This window comes from Ursus arctos, unplaced genomic scaffold (assembly GCF_023065955.2).
Source record: "Ursus arctos isolate Adak ecotype North America unplaced genomic scaffold, UrsArc2.0 scaffold_37, whole genome shotgun sequence".
Lineage (NCBI taxonomy): Eukaryota > Metazoa > Chordata > Mammalia > Carnivora > Ursidae > Ursus > Ursus arctos.
Genome location: NW_026623053.1, coordinates 7,195,270 through 7,214,161, shown reverse-complemented (window position 1 = coordinate 7,214,161; position 18,892 = coordinate 7,195,270). Strand labels below are relative to the sequence as shown.

At 44.1% G+C, this 18,892-nt stretch overlaps 1 long non-coding RNA gene across 2 annotated transcripts in view; it reads right to left on the bottom strand.

Annotated features, from left to right (window-relative positions):
• LOC123000352 (uncharacterized) overlaps nucleotides 1-18,892 on the bottom strand; it is a 249,549-nt gene that overhangs the window by 197,301 nt on the left and 33,356 nt on the right. For both annotated transcript variants that reach the window (XR_006408307.3, XR_007187910.2), the window contains exon 5: nucleotides 3,117-3,293. This is a non-coding gene — a long non-coding RNA (uncharacterized LOC123000352). The remainder of the gene's footprint in view (nucleotides 1-3,116; nucleotides 3,294-18,892) is intronic.

Sequence of the window (18,892 nt, the reverse complement as noted above, 5' to 3'; positions counted from 1 at the left end):
TGCCCGCGTGGAGACTGTGATGTGTGAGCCCCACCCCGCCGCCCTAGGATTCTCTACTCTCCCGGCCCCTCCCCCCATAGCTTTCAAGTTCCTATGTAACGAGGTAACAGTGAAAGAATATATAAATGTGAAGAGGATCAAAGCAGAAAAAAACGTTTGGAAAGATCTCTCTCTGACCCCAGCAGCTTTTACTCTTCCATGAGAGAGGGCTCCACTGACTGCGTGCAGAAGAATCACTTGGGGCCCATGTCAAAAATACACCCCCGCTCCACTCCATCAGAATTACTGGGAGCAGAGCTGGAAATCTACAATTTTTAACAAGATCCCCAGGTGACTTTTATGTATTCTAAAGTTTGTGAATGACTAATCTGCTAGGACAGGTAGCTTATACAGCAAGTATTTATTCATCTAATTTGTCTGCTCCTGACTTCTTTCACATTTAGAGAGTGGAGAGTGAGTCCCTGATGTCATTTACACAGAGATCTATTAGCCTAAGCCTAGCATAATATATTTGCAGTTGGCTATGAGCATAGAATCAGCCATCCAGCTTCCAATGCTGTAAATAACCAACCAAACTCATAAGGCATCACGCAGCCGGTTCTGACGCTGCCCTAAAACCAATCATATCTCACGCACATGTCTTATCATCTTACATGGCGCCACAACCATTCTGTTTCCAAGGCTTGAGATGGTGCTGAGAAGTTGTTCTCGAAAAGAAGAGGGAGTTGAGGGCAGAACAAATGAGTCGGTCAAAAGGTCTCATTGCCAGGGCTCACTTCCTGGCTACATTCAGGACCTCCTTTCAGTGCCCAGTGGGGCCACGTGAAGCCACAAGGTCCTAAGAGCCTTGGGTCCTCCCAGGAAGACACCTCACGGTAAAGCAGCCAGGCTGTGCCCGCCTGCTGTTACTGCTGTGGCCAGTTACCGCAAACTTGATTTTCTCCCTATCTTCCTTTTAATCCTTACTTTTTTCAAAGATAAATGAAAGGAAATCGACTGTACATATGATGGGAAGGAAATTAACCTCCCTGTCATCATTTTCTGAGTTTAATTTCATATATATACTATGTATCAGTGACAACTCCTTGGGGGCATTGCCTTTCATTCATCGAGGAAAAACCTCACGAAAGTTTTGCAAGTATCTCAGGTCCCTATTATAAAGAATCTTACAGTGTCATGAACCCACCAAGCATTAAAATGTAAATTGAGGGGAAGAGAAAGTATTAAAAAAATAGCTTCTGGGGAGAAAGAGGAGGTCATTCTGAAGTTCAGAGTCAAAGGAAGGGCTGGGGAATAGGGAATAACGCTACGAGGAGCTCCGGCTGGAATCTACTGGTAGGTAGGAGAAATGAGATGCCCGCTCCCGCAGCGCAGTCCTGCCTGGAGCGGTGTTTTTGGCTTGCCTAAGTGGAGCAGATTTTAGCATGTGTCTGTATTTCTGTTGTAGGCACTAGTCCAGAATCACTCATGACCTCAAGTCGCTGTCCTCTGCCTCCAGCTCCGAAAGATAATTGCCTACCACTGACTGTTCCTCGCTTTTATTTTATGAATTTATTTTCAATTGTAACAGTAACGCATGTTTAATAGATCGTCCCAAAATTCAAACCACAAAGACGCAGGTGAAGAGTGAGGCTCACCTCATCCACCCCTGCCCCGTTCTACCTTCTCTCCTCTAACATAACCACTACGTGGTATGGATCCTTCCTGACCTTTCTCCACTCACAGGTGTGTATTATTTTTTGCTGTTCTCATTAGTTTGCTTTTGCACCCCTTATATCCCGGGTACCCCTCCGCGTAAGTATAGACAGTTCAACCACCTATTTAAAGGCTTCATCATACTCCTTAGGAACGAATGCGCTGTAATTTAACTTTTTTTATGGATGGATATTTACTTGGTTTCAGCTTTTAATTTTTTTAAGATAGTATTTATTTATTTGTATGAAAGAGAATGAGAGAACGAGTGGGGGGGGCAGAGGGAGAGAGAGAGAGAAGCAGACTCCTCGCTGAACCTCCAGCCTGATGCTGGACTCCATCCCAGGACCCCGAGATCATGACCTGAGCCAAAGGCAGACGCTTAACTGCCTGAGCCACCCAGGCGCCCCTCGGTTTTTAATTTTTTTTTTAAAGATTTTATTTATTTATTTGATAGAGAGAGACAGCCAGCGAGAGAGGGAACACAAGCAGGGGGAGTGGGAGAGGAAGAAGCAGGCTCTTAGTGGAGGAGCCTGATGTGGGGCTCGATCCCATAACGCCGGGATCACGCCCTGAGCCGAAGGCAGATGCTTAACCACTGCGCTACCCAGGCGCCCCTCGGTTTTTAATTTTTAAACAGTTCCGGAATAAATGCCATTGTACACATATCCTTGCATACTTCCACGGTTATTTCTATAAGGTGAAATTTCTGGGTAAATTTTAATAAGTGTTGCCAGCTTACATGCCTACCAACAGCAAACGGGAGTCCCATTTTGTCTACACTTCCGAAGACACGGGATATTAAAATATTTATAATTCATCTCTCGCTGATGGCATGAAAATAGTATCTAAAGGTTCATTTGATTTGCTTTTACCTGATCCGTTACAAGACTGAGCATCTTCTCATATTTTACCATAACATTTCCTTTAAAGGCTAATAGGGTCCTGAGGATTCTTTGGAAAACGGCTATGGGCACCGACAGACAGCTCACGGCTGCCTGGAATGAATCTGGTAGGTAGCAAGTTAAGCTTCTGGGAAGGTGGGACAGTAGCACCTTCAGACTCCTGATTAGGCAGCGTCCTATCCACCCCCAGCTTCCTCCTCTCTGTGTGAACTAACAAGAGGCCTATGGGGAACACGTCAATCATTCTCATCCTGCAAGCCATCAGGGTTGGGTAATAGACTTCTCTAACGCTCACCTTCTGGAAGGATAATGGGCAGCAATCCCTGAAAAGCCCCAGAATGGCAGGAATGAAAGAATATGGATTTTAGAGTCAGTCAGAACGACAACCTCCCCTTAATAAATTCATGATCTTGGATCAAATCATTAAACCTTTCTGCGAAGAGTGCTCCCAGGCTTGCTGCAAAAATTAAATAGAGTATATGGAATGTTAAATGCTCAATGAATGTGAGAACTCCTTACCTGTTCTCATCTCCCCCGTCCAGGCCTCTTGAATGTCCGGGGTCTCTCTTCTCACAGGGCAGCAAAGCCAGCTGGCAGTCTGGCCCTCTGCTTCAGTCGTGGCCTGGGCCTTGCCGCTTAGTCTCTGTCCGGCCAGCTGATGACTCTGACGGTTGGGTTTTGTTCTTTCTCTTCTTCCTAAAATTTCAAGAGATTTTCTTAGAGACACTGCTCTTCTTCATTGTCCTATCATCCATCCCTAGAGTTTAAAAGCCTCGTCCCCTTCCTCTGGATTTCAAAGCCTGTGTGACACTAGACCATAATTGCCTCTCCCAAGCTTGGATGTGGACTTGACCTTCTACCATGTACCCTCTCCCCCTCATAATTCAGTCTCCACTTATATGTCTGTGTCCCCACCCGCCGATCCCAGCTCTTGCTCCCACTCTACCAAAGTTTTACTTTGCTAGAGCACTAAGATATCACAAGGCAGTTGAGCAGGCCCCCAGGAGCCCATGCTGATGGCTTATCCAGGTTCTAGCGAATGATGCCGACGAAGAGAAGGAAGTAAAGTTGCCCCAAGAGAAAGGCGTGTCTCTCATTCCTGTTTCTCTTTCCTAACAACTGGCTTTTATACAACCACTCAGGGTGCAAGAAGCTCCACCTTCTCCCCCAAAACTAGAACAGTTGCTCAATCCATAGGGATAAATCTCTGACAATGCCAACGGGATAACATAGCGCACAATATCCCATTCCGGAAGCAATGCACGGGGGCAGAAAACAAAACAATTGCCACTAACATTTCACAGGTTTGAGATGAAGTTAAAACCTTAAAGAATAATTTCGTAACATTGTATGGTAATGGATGGTGACTATACTTATTGTGGTGGGTACTGAATAATGCATAGAATTGTTGGATCAGGGGCGCCTGGGTGGCATAGTCTTTAAGCGTCTGCCTTCGGCTCAGGGCGTGATCCCAGCGTTCTGGGATCGAGCCCCACATCAGGCTCCTCTGCTAGGAGCCTGTTTCTCCCTCTCCCACTCCCCCTGCTGTGTTCCCTCTCTCGCTGGCTGTCTCTGTCAAATAAATAAATAAAATCTTTAAAAAGAAAAAAAGAATTGTTGGATCACTATGCTGTATACCCAAAACTAATATAACATCAAATGTCAACTAGACTTGAATAATAAATATTTAAAATTTTTTAAATTAAAAAAAAACTTAAGGAACTAAACATAACTTTCACATTTTTATAATTGCTTCTGATCCCGCTTTTTTTTTAAATTTATTTATTTATTTGAGAGAGAGAACGAGAGAAATAGCCCAAGCCAGGAGGTGGGGGAGAGAAGCAGACTTGCCGCTGAGCAGGAAGCCCGACGCAGGACTCGATCCCAGGACCCTGAGATCCTGACCTGAGCCTACGGCAGATGCTTAACTGACTGAGCCCCCCAGGTGCCCCTGGTCCTGCTTTTTTTTTCAAGTTATACCTAAGAATTTTTGTGAAACACGAACATCTGATTGCCAAGACAGTGGAGAGATAGTGTTAAGCATTCTGCTTTTATTAACAAATCTTCTGTGGGGATTTGCTACTTAGTTTTATTATTAAGACCATCAGTGTGTGTATTAGATAATTGTAATAATAAAGAATGAAAAACTTTATATATTTTACACAGTTGCTGTCTGTCGTAGTTAGGGTATTAGTTCAGCTGTTGCAAAGGAAGCCAGATGACAATGGCTGAAGACAAGATAGAAGGTTCTATCTCTTGTTAAAATTCCATCTGATAGGTTCAGCAGGGAGAAGCTCTACTCCACAAGATCATCGGGGACCAAGGCTCCTTCAATCTTATTATTCTGTTATTCCTTAGAGAGTTGTTCCTGTCGTCATGGTCAAAACCAGTTCACCCACTGCTGGGTCCATACATTAGCCTTTGGAAAGGAGAAAAGAGGACATGGAGGGTAAACCGCTTTCTTTTAGGAACATGATCTGGAAGCGGCATACATCATTTTTGCCCACGTGCTGTTGGCCACAGCTTGCTTGTGTGGCCACACCTTGCCAAGGGAAACTGGGAAATGCAGTTATAATTATAAATAGTACTGCAATTAACATCTAGTATATTAATCTTTATTTGCTTTTCTGGTAATTTCCTTGAGACTTATTCCTACAGGTAGGATTGTTTTACTTAAAAGATGCACCAATTAACTATCTTCTCAGCAGCAAATGAGAGGGGTCACATTTATGCCACGATCGCTAGCAATAATTGGGTCTTTTTTTTCAATCTTTGCAAATTTGATTGACTGAAAATGGTATCTAATTGCAATTTTAAATTTCATCCCTTTTATTACGAGTGTGTTTATTTCATTACTCGTGAATTTTAACAAGTTCCAAATGTCTATCAATGGCTTGTATTTCTTCTCATGAGAATTTTTCTTTGCTCATAGATTGTCTCAGGTTATTTTTTCATCTGTAAAACAAGATAATAATAGTGTCTGCATAACAGAGTACGGTAAGGATCGAATTCTGTTTCTTCTACCCCATTTGTTCTTGTTTCTTCTGGACAAGTCCTGCAGTGCTGGGCCCAGTCAGTCTATGTTGGGGCCACAGTGGATTGGCCTAAGGAGCCCCATTCATTCTGCCTCACCACCCCATCTTATTTTGTTCACGGCACTGATGATTATCAAAAATTATATTTTTCAACAGTTTGCTTATTCTTGTCCCTCTCCCTCCACCAATTCCCCAGTTTTCCCTAGTAGAACCAGACCTAGTTTCTCTCTCTCACTGGTATTTCTCTAGCACCAAAACAGCATCTGTTGTATATAGTAGATACTCAATAAATCCTTGCTAAATAAACACACGAACCTCCTTCTCTCACTGCCAGAGTCTTTTGACTATGTTAAATACTTAGGCTCAGTCTACTGTTACCTCTTTTCCAAAGACGAGTCAGTCACAGAGCCCCCGCATTCCCCCTCCTGCATCCATACACACTCACTCATGCTTCCAGCTCTTGCATCTGCCTCGGTCTGGCATGTTGACAATCCCAACACAGCACACCCACACCAATTACACCCTAACATGTCACTGTGCTGTCTGACACATCTGGCACAGTTTCTACTGAGACCTCAAGTCTCTAATCAAGAATGAAGAGAGAAGAAAGAAAAGAGGAGGAGAGGACCGATCTGGCTGCCTAAAAAATACTGTCCTCATGTGGAAAGCAATGCGGTTGCCTGACTTTCTGGTTGGAATGCCGGAGCTAGGAACAGGCTGTATGGTAACAGAGAGCTTTCCGCTGTCTTCTGCCAGACGATGTGTACTTTTCCAAGGCAGAGGTTGGAGCAAATAGAGGCCACGACTGTGCTTCTCAGTCCAACACCACTGACGTGGCAGTTTGTGAAAATCCTCTCAGAGTCCTGCATATTATCTTCCTGTATCCTGCTTATAGGGAATATACAAGGTTTTTTATTTTTTTATTTTTTTAAAGATTTTACTTATTTATTTGAGAGAGAGGGGGGATGAGCACAGGGTAGGGGGAGAGGGAGAGGGAGAAGCCCGGATGCGGGGCTTGATCCCAGGACTCTGGGATCATAACCCGAGCTGAAGGCAGACGCTTAACCGACTGAGCCACCCAGGAGCCCCTATACAATATTTTTTAAATTACTTACACATTTTCAAAGGGACGTTCATGGAATGTTAGGGGGGACAGATAAGGCACCTCTAGCACGCCTCTATCTCCGTATTAAACCGAAAATCTAGCTAATGTCAAATTTTAAATTTATTTTCTTTAGCATGAAGTAAAAGACAGGTATTGGACATTTTTTTGGACATTTTGTCCCATTTTACTTTTGTTGTCTCAGAATTACTATGAGTGGCTTCAAATATATTTTAACATCTTAAAATTAATTCCACTTTAATTAGCATACTATTACGGTCTCTGGTTAAAAGAGTAACTGTTTTTGAGACCTAATAATTAAGTAATTAAATTTCAGAATTTATTTGACAAATTAAAAATCAGGGAGGACATATAAACTGTGTTTGGAACTTGGACTGAATATTCTCTAATGACAATACGAGCTGCCTTTCTAAAGCCCTCAGGGAAAGGATCCCCACCTCCCCCAACCCTCCCCACCTCTCCAAAGCCCTCCCCCCGGCCCCCGTTCTCCAATCGCTTAGCATCTCTGGACCTCTGTGACCCTTCCTGCATCTAGCCAGCCTCCTTCGTGAATTGATTGGAAGTCCACTATAGTAAACCTGACTACCCTCAACCCCAGATCTTCCTGTCTGGAAACAAGGGGGAAATGCTCTCTTTCTCTCTGTGGTCTTTAAAAGACTCTACTGACTCATGAAAAATACCGTGTGTTACTTTAGAGTTACACAAGCTCCATTTTTTCCTGGTTTGGAGATTCAATGGTAAGAGAATGAGAATTGGCCAGATAACCAAATCACTCCTGTGTCCCATCATGGTACCATGTCCTAAACACCTGTTGGAGGGGGGATGTCTGCTGTGGCCAACATCAGCACTCCTGGACGTGAAGTTCTCTCAGTCTCTTTCAGATCCAGCCTGCGCTCAACATCTGGAGAAGGGGAATATCGCGGCCTGAAAATAGCTAGGTGGGGAAAGATATTTAAGATGATAAATACGTACTGACGTGGCAAGCTAACCAAAATATCCACGGTCAGGGAGAGGATGAGACCCTGTGGCTCTCTCCGGGTCCTCTTGTCTTCTTCTTGTCTGAGTGCGGGCCTCTAATTCCACCTCCATGACGTTCCTTCCTTAATGTTAACTCCTTCACGTTCCTCACAGACTGACGTACTCCTATTTCATGCCAGGATAGTCTTGGTTAGGAAACATCAGGAACTTGCATGTCTATGAAACTAGGACTTAGAAAACCTAACTTGTTCAGGGAAGCATGAGAATGGTCGGGGGCTAAACTGGTCCCTGATAAGGCCACTCTTTACGACCACAGAACCCTCTGCAGTATGCAAGTACAGTCGCTGGAAAGCAACACAATCACAAGCGTTGATACACGGCACCCCCTGGCATGTGGAAGGGTGAAAGGAAATGACATACAAATATATAAAAGGCTAAAGCACCTCTGTGGGAAGATGCTGACAAGCTTCCAAGGTTCTTGGTTTATAAAACCAATTTTTAGAAAGCCTCAGTGCATCCACAAAAGTTCCTGTACATCGGTAAGAGCCAACTTGGTAACTAATGAATCTGGAGGATTCAATATAGACAGAACTCTCTTTTTTTTCCCCACAGTATTTTAAAGGACATTAAATCTTAGATGTTCCCAGATCATTCTTCAGAAGAGTTCAAAGAAATGGCTTTGATAAAGACGGCTTTGAATAGGAGCAGATTGTCATTTCTAAGAGGAAACTTGAAACTAGGCTGAGGCGGTGATGGCAAGGAGCCCGTAAGCAAGGTCAGGCTTCAAACATGGCGAGGAGCCTGCCTCGTGGGTGCCTCAGAATGAGAACATACTGGAAATGTTAAGCCGGCTGCGGAAGCAGGGGCACTTCCAAGGTATCCTGCAGGACTTGTAGTACCTACGTAGAGATCGATAAGACGGGTTCATCCAGAGGAGATATGGAGGGGAGATTAAGTGATTTTTACTCTTGAAGAAGCAGTTTTAGAAACCCCTAGGAAAGGACATGTACTGACCTGAATTTAATTCATAATACTGACCTAACTGTGAACAAACCATAGACTCACTGAGTTGTAATAGGCCTCGGAGGCCACGTAGTCAAAGTACCCATCTCAGTGTTTTCCGAAAGCTGGCCTGTGAAACAGCTGTATCACGATTCACCCGGGAAGACATTTTTAAACATACAGATTCCTGGGCCACACCATGGGGGCTCCTGATTCAGTTGGTCTAGAATGAACCCCACGCATCTCTGCTTTAAACAAGCTCCACTGCTGGAGAAGCAACTTGGAAAGAGAGGAGAGATCAGACTGACAGAGCTCAGGACCTCGGGATGTGGCTCCCTGACACCTGGATGCAGGTACTCTGTGGGCAATGGCGGAAATGCCACGGAGGAAGTCACACCAAGGGGCTATGAGACAGGGTGTCCCACAAGAGGCTTGGTCATGGTGACGTGTAGACAGGTAGGCCAGCAGAGGCCAGTGGTTCCATTCCAAAGTCTGCAAGAAGGAGCAGCCACAGCCACGGGCTGGGTTCCAAGAAAGAGCCTCAGTCCAGAAAGTTGTCAAGCCCCAAGGACATTATCCATGCAGGGACACGGGCATAGAAGGACCAAAGAGCTACCCAGAGGTAGGCGAATCTGAGGCTTGGTCCTGAGAATATAGCAGGAGCCCAGTCTCTAGAACTAAGACAGGAGCAAGGGGAGTTAGTACTTGTCGAATGTCTTCCCTATGGAAAGTATTTTTCACAGGCTGGTTCGTGTCCCCTTCCATGGGTTACCCTCATACATGCCGACTTAACCCACGCCCAATAAATGAGGTGCATTTAAAAAGTGATCATGGGCCAATTTTTATCTTCCTGGGCCACAACATCATCATCTTTAAAATGGGTGGAACCATTCTTAATCCCCCAAATTTGGAAAGGATAAAATCCATCACTAGGGTCTGAAAGGAATTTTGCAGTTTCTAAAAGGAAATCCTAAACTTTCGTTGCACTATTTTGCAAGACAACATGTTCAAAAACCCACCAGGACTTTCCATATCCGGCTAACTTCCCTTTTAAAGCTCTCCGTGAACAAATTACTCCCTCTGCACCATCCACATTTCTCATGGCTCCTCCAAGCCCTGCCCTCCACACCAGCCAACCCAGAGGGACACCGGGCTCCTTCCTCATCCTCACCAGCGTCTAGACGGTTGTTCTCACCTATACATACATCCCTCCCTCCTTCCTTATATAAACAACTAAACCATATTGAGCGCGTATGCTGTGCCAAGCACGGTATTGAGTATTTTATTGGTGTTATTTCTTTCAAGGGCCATGGAAACTCTATCAGGTAGGTACTATTATTTTAACCCTTTCACCAATGAGTAAACCGAGGCTTTAAAGAAGAGAAGTAGCATGCATAAAATCACATTTAGTAAATGGCAGCCCATGACTCGGACACAGTTTCCTCTGCGGCCAAAGCCTTCGCTTCCAGCCCATGTATGCTGTGTGCTGTTGACGGAGCCGTCTGTCACTCAAGGTTGATCTCAAATTCCACTTTCTCCATAGAGCAGAGGGCAGCTCTAGGCTTCACTGGATCAAAGATAACACCAAAAACTTTATGTAAGTACATCACAGTCTAGAAAGTCAGTGAGACACTTCATCAACCCTGCAAAAGGTGCCTCCCGGGCAAACAGGAAAACGGTGATACCTACTGCATACTTAACTGGAATCTTCCCAGAAAGACATCAGCTGAGTCTCTCTCTCTCTTTTTTTTTTAAAGGTCAGAAACATGAAAATGAATAGTGATAAATGCTTTAGGAAAATCACTCTAAACTTTGGTTTTCACAACATTTAAGTGGAGATGGTAACTTAGGACAAGCAAGTCAGTCTGCTGAGTACTCACCTGTCTCTGAATCTTTTCTCTCTCTCTCAGGAGTTTAAGAGCCCTGGCCTCACATTCTCCGACTGAGGACTGTCACCACTTAACACATGCTACTCTGGCCCTGATCTTATACTCAGTTTCAAAAACTAAGATATAACAGATAAATGATTAGATAAATGTATAGGGAAGCTTATACAATTATACACATATGCATAAATCTATGTATCTATATCTACAGAGATCAATTTAGCTACCTACATAAACACATCTGTATGCCAGTCACCTGGTAGGTGACTTGGCACAGTCTAACAAACATTTATAAAGGGCCTACTACGTGCCAGCTTCTGATTTAGGTGCTAGGAAAGAAAAGTCAGAAAAAGATCTGGTTCCTGTCCTCAAATAGTTCACAGTCAATATCATGCACCTAGATGTTACCTCCTTTAGTCATTAAAGTAACTCTGTGACCTTGTTATTATTTTAAATAGAACAAAGAGAGACCAGGGACACACAAAGAAATTAAACAATTTGTTGAAGGTTATGCAGACAGTAAGCGATAGATGTCTCTGCCCCCAAAACAAACACGTCTAGCCCCAGGGTGCTGCCGGAGTCTTTTCCAAGATCTGATCTCCCACGTGGATCCTGTGTCTAGCAGTTCAATCAACCTGATGGTCCTCTTGCCTGATTCCTCTCCCAATAACTCTTAACCTTGGTTCTGAACTCCCACACTCTGGTAGGGGGAGCTTTTCCAGGGATGGAAACTCTTCTGCTAAACTCCAGGTGGCGCTTTGCTACTTGTGGTAGGTGCTTGCTGGTTGCTGGCTGCTGGGCCCCTTCGCATCAGCTGTACTCTTTTGTTCAAGGGGGACAGGGCCGCACTGGTCCATCAGGATCCCTGGTATTCCAGTGGTGACTACCCTATGCTCCTAGCTTCACCAGGTGACCCCAGCTGCCTGTCTCTCTGCCTTCTGGATATCATGCTCTGTCCTGGGGCCTCGTAGGCCTGCCTGAGCATGCCATATATAGGTCTTTACCTCTCCATGTGTGCCCCCCCACAGTGGTTAATCAACTCAGGCCCGGCCACGCCCAAGATATAACAGGAAGTGCCATAAATGCATTCAGTGTTCCTGCAGCAAAGTTTGTCAATAAGTAACGGCGAATACAAAGTGCTAGAAAGGAAAGGGGTTCCACACCAGAGGAGAGAGGATGGCTGGAGGGAATGGTCTGAATCAGTCTTACTCCTACACACACACACACACACACACACACACACACACTGCCTCTCTCTTTCACATATACAAATACAGTTGCACTCTCTCGCTCACAGATACACACTCTCTCTGTCTCTCTCTCTCTTTTTCTGTTTTTCTCTCTGTCTCTCTGTCTCTCTCTTTCTCAGGATCACGTTTCTCTAGAACTGATGGCCAGAGCCCAGAGCTCTGAGCCAGAGCCACAGTGAAGGGGTCAGAGTGACTTCCTCTGAATCTGGCGATACTGAAGCTTCAGGGCCCCCACGGGCATTGATCTCTATGAGCATAGGGGGTTGTCAAGTGTTCTGAGAGGTAAAAGGAAGTCAGACTATAACAGGAAGCATTTCATATAAGCATTTGTGATAAATTGCCCTCGGAAAACAGGAATATGAATCTCTAAGGAGCCATGCCCTGACTTATTTTCTCATTCTAAATATTTTTGTAATTTATAGAATTTTTAATAAGTATTTTTATTTGTACCTTTTAGTTTTGCTACTTTTGTATTATGCTAGAAAACCTCCCCCAAATTGAATAAACTATGGGCACACAGAGCCTAGATCTCCTCCCCAGGAGGAGAACTCTGGTACTGAGGAAGCAAGGAAACTCAAAAATTGTGCTGAGACCCAAAATGGCAGAAAGGAACTCTGAGGTGTCAGCCCACCAGAAGCAACAAAGGCAGTTAGGATAGTTCATGTACGGGGTCTGGGATCCAGAAGTCTGAGTAAAAGCAGACAAAGTGGGAAGGATTCAGAGAATTGCCTGAGGAATTATAGCTTGCTGTGAGGAGCCCCCAGTCAGAGCAGAAGCCAATAGGCGCTGACATGGATAGAATGGTCAGGGCAAAGCAGGATGTCAGGGACCCAGTCAGGAGCACTAGATTTGGTGGTGAGGCTGCAGTCCACTCAGAAGAAACCAAGACATGAGGACATGTGTGCCATTACACTGACTAGGCAGATGTGGTGGGGGATGGTGGGAAAAGGTGTTGACTGATGGGCACAGAGGCACTCTCGGCTCACTTAAGACACCGCACCCCAATAGTGGACTTGGGCACCTTACCCTCTTTTAGGCTGCATCAGGCACCCCTCAGCGAGAATGCAGTGCTAAATTAGCAGGACTGGGGAGGGGGGGCAATGACAGACAAGCAAGATAAGCAGTAGAGTTTCACCTATAAAATGGGGACTAGACTATGACCCATCTCGTAACACTGTTGGGCTGATTGAATCAACGCTGTAGGGAAAGTGTTGACGTGCTGAATAGGTAAGCTTATTCAATCCTGGAGAAGACTCAAGCTCTCTTGAACACGATGCTACCTTGCATGCGGTGAGCAGAAAAGGAGTTAGAAGTCTCCTGGTAGGAGAGTTGCAAATTCATTCAAGGAAAGAGCAGCTAATTTTGCTTTAAAAAGAAATCCACAACATAGTGCAAAAAAAAATGCAGTTTATGTTTTTCCTTATTGATTTAATGAATTTCTTGGTAAATTATTATCTGCTCAGTTGGTTAGTGATTGGTTCGTTTTGCCTTATAGTACCACAGAAAGTTTGAGTTTTTCTTGTAGTAATGATTACCATTACTGTGTTTTATTTTCTAAATTGATATTATACACCTACTATCACTCTGTTACATTTCCTTGTGGGAAAAATTAGAAATTTCCTTCCATTTCAACAGCTCACAAGAGGTTTGTGACCTCCCTCCACTGCCCTTCTCCCCAGAATGTGGGACATCCTGTGAGTTGACTTGCTGACACCTGTTCACAGATAATGTCTCCAGCTCCTGGTCCATCACTTAGCGATCCTGCCCTTAGAAGGACACATTGATCCCCAGCACTGACACCTGTCTGCTAAGGCCTTTGGAAGTGATCTTATCCCTACCTGAAATGCTAGATTCTAATTCTATCTAATCTCAAAAGGTCAGGGCTGAGCCTTCCAACAGAGCTGCTTATACCAAAGCAAGAGACACATGGGTAAGCTGCCAAAGCGTGTTAGAAGGTCAGAGTCGGGGCTTTTTATTCAGTTCAGATGTAGACCCTTTTGCTTTCCTCTGAGGGGAAAAAATATTTAATATTATTAAGAAAAATTTCCAGTAACTAGAGTCATGTTCAAACACAGAGAATACTTGGAGTGCACAAGGTTGCTCTCAGGGAAGAATATTCATCATTGCAGGGGGGGAAGGGGTGGGTCATACGTGTTCTCCCAGCTGCCCTGGCGTCCACAGTTAAGGGAATGAATGTGGTTTGCCTCACCTCCATGACAAAGCAACCCTTGCCTGACCTCTCAAATTCCTCTCAGCCTGGAGACTGTAAAACCAGAAAGAGTGGTAGTAAGTTCTCAAGAGACAACAAAGGTGCACATGGGCTGAAGTCTGGAATAAGCAATCACTGCCTCCCTTTGCCAGCTCTTGCCGTCATCCTCAACTGCTTCCGTAAGCCACAGCAAGGTGTGTAATCTCTCCCGTCCTTTTCTTCCCATTGATAAATTGTATTTCTTTTTGAAAGACAGGAAACATCTCCCCTAGCTCTTACTGATTTAAATGAGAGACATTACTTACACGGAGAAAAAACTACAGGTGAAAACATGGCTAACCTACCAAGACTACATATTGTTTCTTTTTTTTTTTTTTTAAGATTTTATTTATTTATTCGACAGAGAGAGAGACAGCCAGCGAGAGGGGGAACACAAGCAGGGGGAGTGGGAGAGGAAGAAGCAGGCTCATAGCGGAGGAGCCTGATGTGGGGCTCGATCCCAGAACGCCGGGATCATGCCCTGAGCCGAAGGCAGACGCTTAACCGCTGTGCCACCCAGGCGCCCCTACATATTGTTTCTTAATACGATTTATCGCATAATACTCAGCATAAATCAAAGTCAAAATCAAGAGAATCCTAAAGTGCAAAATGAATCCAACTCAATAAAGTCAAAGCCAAAGCATTATTCTTTAGTAAATGTATACTAACCCCCCCCAAATGTACACAAAGTGAAAAGCTTCAGAAATAAAACAATTGCATTCAGAATTCAGTTTGGCGCTTTGTATGCAGTATATGCCAAATCGATTTTTACTAAATTTTTCACCAGCAACTGTGATGACCCATACGCATATATATGCTCTCAGGTGAAGTCTATGCAGGCTCAGCATAACTCCGTTAATTCAGTATCACAAATGCCACTGCTAATTTTCCAAAATTATACTGTCCATTCCTCCTCCTTTTTCGAATTGATATATCAGCCCCACATTCCATTTTATATCTGATCCCACAAACATAGTGCAAGTGAAAACTGAGAACACGGGCAGATGTGTTTCAAAATCTAAACCCAATACAGTGTGGGCAATGAGAATAGAAGAACCCATGCCATGAGCTCTCCGGGGATCAAGGGGGCAACAGGTTGTCCCTGCAGCCAGGCCCGAACGGTTGAAGGAGGAAACCAACATACAGTGATTCCTCCAGCTAACCGTAGAGAAAATCCAATCAGGACTTCACCTGATGGGGCACATTGATTTCTGCCCTAATAGGTATGGATTATCTGCCAGGCCATGGGCTCCTCCTAGGTGTACTACGGAGGGAAGTCCACAGATACTCCTCTCACGCCAGGCTAGTAGCTTAATCTATTACTTTCCATAGTAGCCAGGGCGGCCTCTGATTAATACAGTTCAGCCAGTTTGGGCATCTGGCTGGAGAGGCAGGAAAAACTGTTGCAGTGTTTCACAAATGATTCTGACTCCGAGATACCAGGGGGGAAAAAAGTGGTTTAAAAGAAAATAGGTACAGATGAACTGTTGACAGAAGTGACTATCTCTAAGTGTTCATACAATAGACAGACCTCCCTTCCTGCCCCCTCTGAGATCTTTCAGGGGTTGGCTTTGAAATTGGCCTAACTTTTATCTTGGGATTCTTAGACCCCATCTAAGAACCAATGCTTTTACAAGGAGAACTGGTCCTGCTAGCTTTGGGTGGTTTCAGCCGTAATTTTAGGCAACAAGGAACACATTCCATGATGCCTTGTGGGCGGGAGAGCGCCTGACAGTGAGTCACAGGACCCAGGTCTGGCCCCGCCCCCACCCGCCACAATCATCACCCCACAGGTCATTCGTTGCCCCCGTCTTCAAAATGGGATTGATGGGCTTCTCTCTGCCACAGCCAAAGGGAGTATTGAGGGCAAATATTATAAAAGAGTTCAAATAATTTATAATTCTTGGGAAGTGAGACATGCACGGGCTGTTAAGATAGCCGGGAGCATAGGCTGTTTGCACACAGAGACAGAGAAGGAAGGCAATTAGTCAAACAATTATGCAAAAACCACTCTCCCCTCCCACAAGGAAGAGAAAACAATACACACACACACATCACTACCAACACTTATCTCACTAATCTGAGTATTTCAGATAATAGGGAATCTTTGGCTGTTGAATTCCACAGAGACCTCCCTTAAAAATCTCAGTTTCACTGGGGCCCCTGGGTGGCTCAGTTGGTGAAGGGTCCGATTATTGATTTCAGATCAGGTCAAAATCTCTGGGTCAAGAGATTGAGTCCTGCCTTGGATGGAGTCTGCTTGAGATTCTCTGTCTCTCCCTCTGGCCCCTCCTCCTGCTCACTCTCTCTCTAAAATAAATAAAATCTTTTTAAAAATCTCAATTTCACATGTGCAGGGATAACGTTAATAAGGACAGTATTGTCCTCCTTAGGGAATGAGGTGGCTAGACATATACCCACATCTTTCCCTTGAATTTAATTTCTGAGGAAGACAAATTATGCTATGTTCACCCCAATGGAACCTGAAGACTTCAGACCATAAGGAGTATCTGGAGTTTAGCTATGGGGTTACGATTCAGAGTCTTCCAGAAAGTGTCTCTTGAAGGCATCCCTCTAGGGCGACAGACCGAACCTCGGGGATTTCTGGGTGACCTTGCAAAGCATTATAATTTCGTCTTGTGTCTGTGCTGCCAGGAGATATACATCAAGATTACAATAAATTGCAATGCCTCCGGCTTAGACAAGCTTTGGGGGTTTTATTGTGGTCATTAGTTTAATTTCTGGAAAGAGTTTGTGAAAGTCCTTCTCAAACCAACAGATAGGATGAGAGAATGATACACCAACTTTGCACATTCGGTTTAATATTATTTAAAGGGGCGACAGTAATTCACGCCCTATGTGCAGAAATGAATCTACATTCCCAATTTTTCAAAGACACTTGACACATTTATCTGGAATCCCATACTCAATTGTTTTTATAACGCGGATATGTCATTTAGCACGACAACTTCCTCATCTTCATACAGTGGGTCATTTTAATAATGCATGATAGCTATTGAGAATTCTAATTCAAAACTCTTTATGTTACATCTTTACAGTAGCCTTGGGTGGAAGACAGCCAGCGTTCTATATTTATGACTACAAAATGTTATACGTAACTTCCTAAGTATAACCTAGTTGCTTTGTGAAAAAAAAAAATGCTGCTTCTAGAAGCACCTTCTGTTAAAGTATCTTATGTTCAGAAGAAATTGAACAAATGTGACATTGCAAACTTCATACCTACTTGTGCTACTACTTTATAAAACTTGGGCTCTGAGTGTCACCTTCCATTGCTCCTATAAGCTGTCACATTCACCGCCAAGTGTCATGAAGTTGGGAATCCAGACTTGGCAAATAACTTGCTGTGTAAGTCTTACCCCAAACCTGAGTCCAGGTCGGGTCTCCCCCTTGGGCCTTAATGTTCTACTCTTTCATCCAAGCAGTGGCTATGTCCCTATTCGAGAGAAAGACTCTCCTTTCACCCACAGTCTCAGGCCACCCCAGGTAACTAAACCTAATCCCACCCCTCCTGCCCTCAGGAGACCACACTCCTGCTGGGCACAACCTGGACCCAGATTCAGAGTAAGGGCAACCCAATATTACACAGGAAACCATAGCAGCAAGAGAAAAAAATCTGGTCCCCTAGCCTACAGTACCCTAATCTTGCTCAGTAAGCTTTTCTTAAAATTACAACCTGCAGCATACTAAGAACCCAGCATTGTAGTTATGCCCAAAATTTCAGACCAACAACACTGATTTGTCTTAGAGATTCAAGGAAAACCATGATGCAGGAAGATATGTCCAAATTAAGAATCTTGTTAAAAGGGGCACCTGGGTGGCTCAGTCGTTAAGTGTCTGCCTTCGGCTCAGGGCGTGATCCTGGCATTATGGGATCGAGCCCCATATCAGGCTCTTCCACTGGGAGCCTGCTTCTTCCTCTCCCACTCCCCCTGCTTGTGTTCCCTCTCTCTCTGGCTGTCTCTCTCTCTGTCAAATAAATAGATAAAATCTTAAAAAAGAAAAAGAATCTTGTTAAAAAATACAATGTTCTGACAGCAGAAAGTTAAGTCAAAGCAATATGACTATATACCAGGTTCCAAAGTTTTAACTATTGGTAGGAGAATACCTTCCTGGACCTAGGCAAGCCTCCAAATTAAATATATAAGTATATATGTAAATATGTATGTATATGTATATCTTGACCCCTATCATTGAATAGCAGGTTTAAAAGAGGTCTTAGCACACTGAAGCCCAAATGCCGACCTATAGGCCCATTATATCAGTATTGGTATTTGCAAGATCTGAGTAAAATGTGAGGAGAAATTTAATGTGTGTGTGTGTGTGTGTGTGTGTGTGTGTGTGTGTGTGTATCATTGTAAGGTTATTACTGGCCTTACCCAAAAAGATTATTCTTTTTTATGTCCTTCCTAATTTTTTTGTAAAATTATCCTGTTTTTAATGAAATGATGATCACAATAGAAAATTGCCTTGCTCTTTTGTTGTTGCTTGGTTTGTTTTGGTTTGGTTTTTTTTAAAGATTTATTTATTTATTTTAGAGGGAAGGAGGGCACACACATGCATGCAAGTGGGGGGCTGGGGCAGAAGGAGAGGGAGAGAATCTCCAGCAGACTCCCTGCTGAGCAAGGAGACCAGGACAGGGGTGGATCCCACGACCCTGAGAACATGATCTGAACCGAAATTAAGAGTTCGGGTGCTTAACCGACTGAGTCACCCAGGCGCCCCTCTTGGTTTGTTTTTTATTTGGCAAAATAA